The sequence below is a fragment of the Haplochromis burtoni genome, unplaced genomic scaffold, assembly GCF_018398535.1.
Source record: "Haplochromis burtoni strain Fernald_Lab_line unplaced genomic scaffold, NCSU_Asbu1 Contig_28, whole genome shotgun sequence".
Classification (NCBI taxonomy): Eukaryota; Metazoa; Chordata; class Actinopteri; order Cichliformes; family Cichlidae; genus Haplochromis; species Haplochromis burtoni.
In genome coordinates, this window is record NW_024582389.1 from 2,268,657 (window position 1) to 2,274,935 (window position 6,279).

A 6,279-nucleotide genomic window follows, 5' to 3' on the forward strand; every position below is an offset into this window, starting at 1 on the left:
ACCTGTCGCGGGTTATTTTTAGAACGTAACTACCACGATAAACGAGGGACCGCTGTAGCTGAATAATTTGGTTAATGCATAATCACAATAATTCAAATGGTTCTTTAACTGCATATTTTATATAAACAATGACAGTTATTTTTTAGTTTTGCATGTTTTTTGTTTTATATGTTTTATCCTCTTAGTAATATTTTCATAATTCTTTTCATTTATATTTAATCAAAGAAATATTATTCTGAAATATCTAAACGAAGGCTTCACTGGTTTGCTGTTTGTTAAAGACTAAAGGACATGTTAAGGACTGATGTCACCCCACAACAGGTGCAGCCCTCTCTTTGGTCTTCTAATACTTATCTCCCTTCTACAGATCAGCATAGGTGGTCCCTCTTTTCTATAGGACCCCTATGTTTCTTTTACCACTCCCCTCAATTTATCCCCAGCTCTATTTCCCAGTCTCACTGAGGTGTCAGTGCCAGAAGAAATGGGATGCGTATTTCTGGGCGCAAGCTGCGAGTTTACCATAGCATATTTTTATCATGAAAAGCCAACATGGAATAGGACGGCCATGCACAGCTGCTGGTCTAATTTGCTCTAAGCATGTACAAATAGGACGGCCCACACAGACCATAAAAGTGGAGTGGAGGTTTTGCTCAACGCGGCACTTTTGTCTGACCAGAGGCAATGGGACGCCTTCCAAAGAACAAACAGATCACAAAAGAAAAGAGAAGCGAAAACACACAAAGGCACTCTCACATGAGAGTTAGGAATACAGTAGAAGAGCTCAAGAAGATGGACTACTGCTGCTGAGCTATTTGAAGCAATGTTTGCAAAAGCGAATTCCCTTTTATGCTGAATAGATGAGGTTGTGTCCTCATTAAATTCTTAAGAGTGGCTTCTGATAAATATAACAATGGGATATAAAAATAGCTTTTTTTTAAATTAATCAAGTCAATGTTGATGAACATCAGAATGTAAACATATAAATCCTTTTTCTGCTAACAAACTCTCAGCGCTGCTTTTCACCTTCAGACCAATGCACCTCCTGTTCATTCTCCATACATTTTATTGCACCACGGAAACTTTTATTTTCTCTCGAGCCAATTGCTCTGGAAATCCCCTGTAGATCCTACAAGTCTTGAACGTTGGTGAAAGTATATACTACATGCCTGCGCATGAATTCACACACATGTACAAGCACACACATACACACCAAACGGGCGTGCTTACATATGTCTGAACGGGGTTCCCCTTTAGACACCAGATAAATAACTAACTTCAAACAGTAAACTAGGCGCTAATGAACTGGATCCTGACAGGGTTTGCTTTCCGCGAGCAAGGACCCACCCCACAATGGATTCATTCACGGGATCTCAGCCATGGAAAGTGTTGGTAAAGTAATCCCACTAGAGTTTATGTGACCTTTTCTAACTCTCAGTACGTCTTTCTCCTGTCGTGCCTTTAAGGCTTGGCCAAAGAAAACACTGACCTGCATCAGCTGATACAGGCAGAGGCGACCCATATTTGCATCTTTCAAAATGGCACCCATTCACAACCGGTTGGCAAATGTGGTGAGGAAAGGAACACAACGCCCAGCTTCCTCTTACGCTGTACCTGTGAGATCAGTCATGGTCACTTCAAGGTCAGTGTCAGTGGTTGTTTCTTCTCTCTGGGTCTGCAGCACTGGACGTGGCTGAATGGCATCTGAATGCTTCAGTGCAGTCCTCAACATGCGTGACCTGCAAGAAAATATGTTATTTAATCTTCAAAAGCATATGGGCAATGTTCCCACCGTGTGTCTGTGTGAACTGACAGACCTAATAAAAAAATCGCACCATTGCTTGTGGCTTTATTCAACGTATTTGAGCTATTTCTGCAGGAACAGCAACGTCAGCCACTTCAAACTTTCATGCGCACCTGCTGAAACCGACAAAGTAACGTTTTCAACAGCTAAGGACTATGAACTCATCGGGTTTAATATCTGAAAATGTCATCCATGTGTTTTAATTTTGCACAAGCCGGGAGTATCTGTCCTAGGCGAGCGATCACTGTCTATCCACATGTCTGTGCTCATTCATATCTTTTATGCTTCTGGGCAGCAAAGCGATGAAATACTGGCCCTGACAGGTAAAGCGATATGCTATGCGATGGAAGTTCTTTTACAGTAGCCCATTTTCAGAAAGGAGCTCGATATTTAAACATATGATATCCTGTTCCAAACCACAGTTCAGAGCAGCCTCTCTTCTAAATGTGAGGGTCACACTGCACTGACAACCTGTATTTATGGCTATCTGACCTGACACCATGAAGTTTTATTTCCATCAGATGTTTCCATGCAAGAAGAAGTGAACAGGGAAAAAAGGGAATATCAGTGTTGGCTATTGCGCGCGGAAAATTCTAGTTTAATTGAAAATCCATGAATTTGTATGTTTTAGCTTTACTTTCAAATTTCCCCCCCTTTTTTAAGTATTTAGAATTTTTATGGGATTGGCCTTAGCTTGGTAACATTTTTCAATTTTTACAAGGGTCCAGTGGTTCTCAAGCACGACCGTAAGATCCTTTTACTAAAGCACCATTAGCTGCACCTGTATAAACAAACAATTATTTTAAAAATAAAAGAGCTTTTCTGCAGGGCTTTCAGTGCAGTTTAAGGATTACATAATCTATCAGAGGTGGCGTTGGAGCTACTTAGACGAATACAGGCACTTTTCATCAACTCATAGACTGTTTAGTCACTGTGTGTTACACTGTACATCAGTATATATATTCTCTATTGATGATCACACCTCGCCTGCTTCAACTCTCTTGACTGAATTCAAAATGATGCTGACATTTACAGAACAAATACCCCGCATGTTCTTCTTTGTTGGGTTTTTTTTTCCCCACTTTGTTTTTACTTAAATAAATAACGGTATGAAATTTCATGAGAGCTATGGGAATCCATGGCTTAAAAATAAATCAGTTCACAAGAAGCAGACATGATTTTAACAGCTTAAAAAAAAACTATAACACTCTGCAGGCCACAAGGATGTTTAGCCTTTGTTCCCCAGAGTCCTGCACTGTCAAGAGCCTCTCTTGTGCTGTTTCTCAGGGTTTCTGACCCCCTCAGCACCTAGTCCCACAGGACAAAACATGTGGTTTTGTTGGATTGGAGAAAATGGAGAGTTCAGCAGGATGCAGAGGCATAGGTGCAGGGGATATAACCTTATAAAAACAACACCTTTGAACAGTGTTTGAATCAGTATTAAGCCATGAATGAGGCCTCCGCTGACACGTCAAAGAAGACGGTGAGGTAAGTCAGTTCCTTGTTGCATTCGTTACTCCCTCTCACCTATCCCACCTCCCCATCACATGCCTCAAAGAACACCCCTTCACCCTCCCCGAGCTCACCTCACCCCCAAAGCATAGGGCTCGACAGCATGAATGGAGCATTGTGATGCGTCTCCGTCACGGCAGTGAATGTTTTCACTTCCATTTGATCCGTCGGCGAGGCTGCTAATTGGGTAAGCGTGTTCCCAGGTCACCGGGAGGTTTCTCTTTCCATAAATACAGAGCACCGGCGAAGGCTTCTACAGATGTTGTTTCCCACCCGCTTCCAAGTAGGTTCAGACCAGCTTCAGGGAGTAGATGTAATTTATTGTGTCTAAAACCACAGTCCAAAAGCCTTCCTTCTCTTTCTCTTCATTGCTCTAAAGACTACATTTTATCATTCTCCCAGGCACCGTAGCATAGGTGATGTTTGTCCTTTCCTCCAGCTCGGACTGTGTGTACCAAGTGTCATGATGACATGGGCACGGTGTCCAGCCTTGACAGGTCCAAATTATGTTATTTTCCATTTATCCTTAAACCAATGACACGGTTTATGAGGCTCAGGGTTTATTTGTTTGTTTTTGTCATGGAATTTACATTTCCTCTCTTACATAAGGCCTCAACACAACCTCGTGTGCCAGCACTAAACACTCACAGCAAAAACAGAGAGCTTTGACAAACTCACATGCATGTTTGCTACACCTAGTCTTTGGTGTGTGTGATTGTGATAAAAAAAAATTGAATAAAATGGCCAGGGGGCCAGAGAAAGTGTCCTTCAACCTGAGTGCCAAGGTTTTTGCCCGCATTGGCACTCATCCTGCTATGCTGAGTGGTCCATGAGTACTTTCCAGTTCCTAGGCTGTTCTTCTGCACTAGAGTCGGACACCAGACTCGGATGGGACAAGTAACAGTAGTCTCTCAGTTAATCTAAAAATATGATTTTTATTCTAAAAAAGCAAAACAAAACAAGTTTTTGTGAACCAAGAGATGGCTTCCACAATTAGAAAGCAACATTAGTCTCCTTTTGAGATATTACAAACAACTTTATTTGCATTATCTCAGTTGATTTAACTCCATCTAATGTTGTGGTAACTTCAGTGGCCACTGTCAGGTCTTTCTTTCTGTCTCCAGAGCAAAAATAAATTAATAAATTAATAAATTAATAAAAATTTAAAAAAGAAAATAAAAATACTGAAGTGACATAATTTCAACTACTTTAAATGCTGACTCAGAATTATATTTGTCCATTATATAACATGAATTCAAATGTTAAAAACGCTATTTAGTTTACTGTTTCATTTAGTCATTTAAATAAAGAAATGCCTCCAAGCCTTCTCTCTTCCAACACTGGTGTGGTCAAATGGCGCCACCATGTGGTAGCAGAGGTGTTATCAGGTTTTGAAGGGCCATCATCTCCTTCAACAAGACTGACAATGATTTCAAATTGCATTTGTCTCTCTGCAAATACGTGCAGTCATTAACAGTATTTCAACCAATGCATATGTGTAAAAAGAGATATAATTGGTACAGTTCGGGAGTATAAAATTTCTGGTAGAAAAAGCTGTTGTTAGGTGTGATTTTGCCAGTAGAAGGCTGACAAGATCTAATAGGTCAAAGTTCACAGTGTTGATGATGTGACAGAGTTATTACGTCCTTTTCCATGAAGGAGATGCTCTTTCACTCAATTTAAAGACATTTATCTTAAAATATAACAGTTTGAATTTCATAAATCTGACTTATACGGAAGCAGCTGTATAGGAAAGTTAGCACATTCATTTTTCCTATGGTGGCGACATGAGGTTGATGTCCCTGCCCAGTTTTAGAATCCATTTCACTCTGAGGCGAAAGTATAGATAGAAACCAGGGGGTGGCAGGCTACACACATGGGCTCACTTCATGCCTAAATGACTAACAAAAAACCATGAAACACACCTACATATTAAAAGCTACAAAGCTGGCTGTAATTCAGCGTGGCTGGGTGGTTGTCAGTAGAACACCATCTGTACAAATGGTAAAAAAAAAATGCTAACCATCTTTCTTACTGATGTGTTTCATAAGCTGGCAGTACGACTATGTGGAAAAGGCAAACTCAAATGATTCATCTTGATTCACTCATTGAGGAGGATGTGGGAATTATTGAAGGTGGGCTGATCACTTTGAGGCATATAACTGTTCGTGCTGTTTGAGGTCTGTAACTTTAAAAGCCATTTAAACAAAAATAATAATCCTGTTAGGATTACACCATCCGTTGAAAACATTACAACTTACAAATCGACCCTTACGCAACGATGCATTTATAAATGCAACTTTAAATGTAAATACAATAAAGTAATAGTAAAAACAATAGAAAAAAGGACAGTCTATCTCTCCATTAATCAGTGGTTAGCAATTTAAATGCAGTAAATGAAGACTAGGGGCAATGCTCACTTCTTCAAAGAAGAAACAGGTTACACTTTATGGATACACTTACCTGTACTTGCTCATTTAGACTGTCTTTCTACCTGTGGAACAACTGCAGAGTTACTTCACTCGTGCAGAAATTATCAAGGACAAAACTGGCAGGAGGAAGTCTTTTTTTGGATCTACAATATTATCTGTAAATTTAAGCTAATGTCAATTTTATCCCATGGTTATCTGAACAAAATGACAATGAACAACCCGTGCTAATGCAGTTGCTGCTAGCTAAAATACAAGATTGTAATATGGGAGCCATACCGAGAGCAACTGTAACGGCAACAATCACAGGCACCTTGTTTGCTTGAATGATGACACAGACATATTTCACTTTTAAAATGAAAATACATGCTTCTTTGTATAAAATGCTGACTTTTATATGTGTTAAAGCAATATTACCCTACATATTAGTTAAGCCACAGCTGCCCTAAATTAAAAGTATTGGTAATTACCAAAATTATTTTTTATGTTTCTGTAATGGTTAATTTACATGTATGTACACCTGTAACGTCTTTTTTA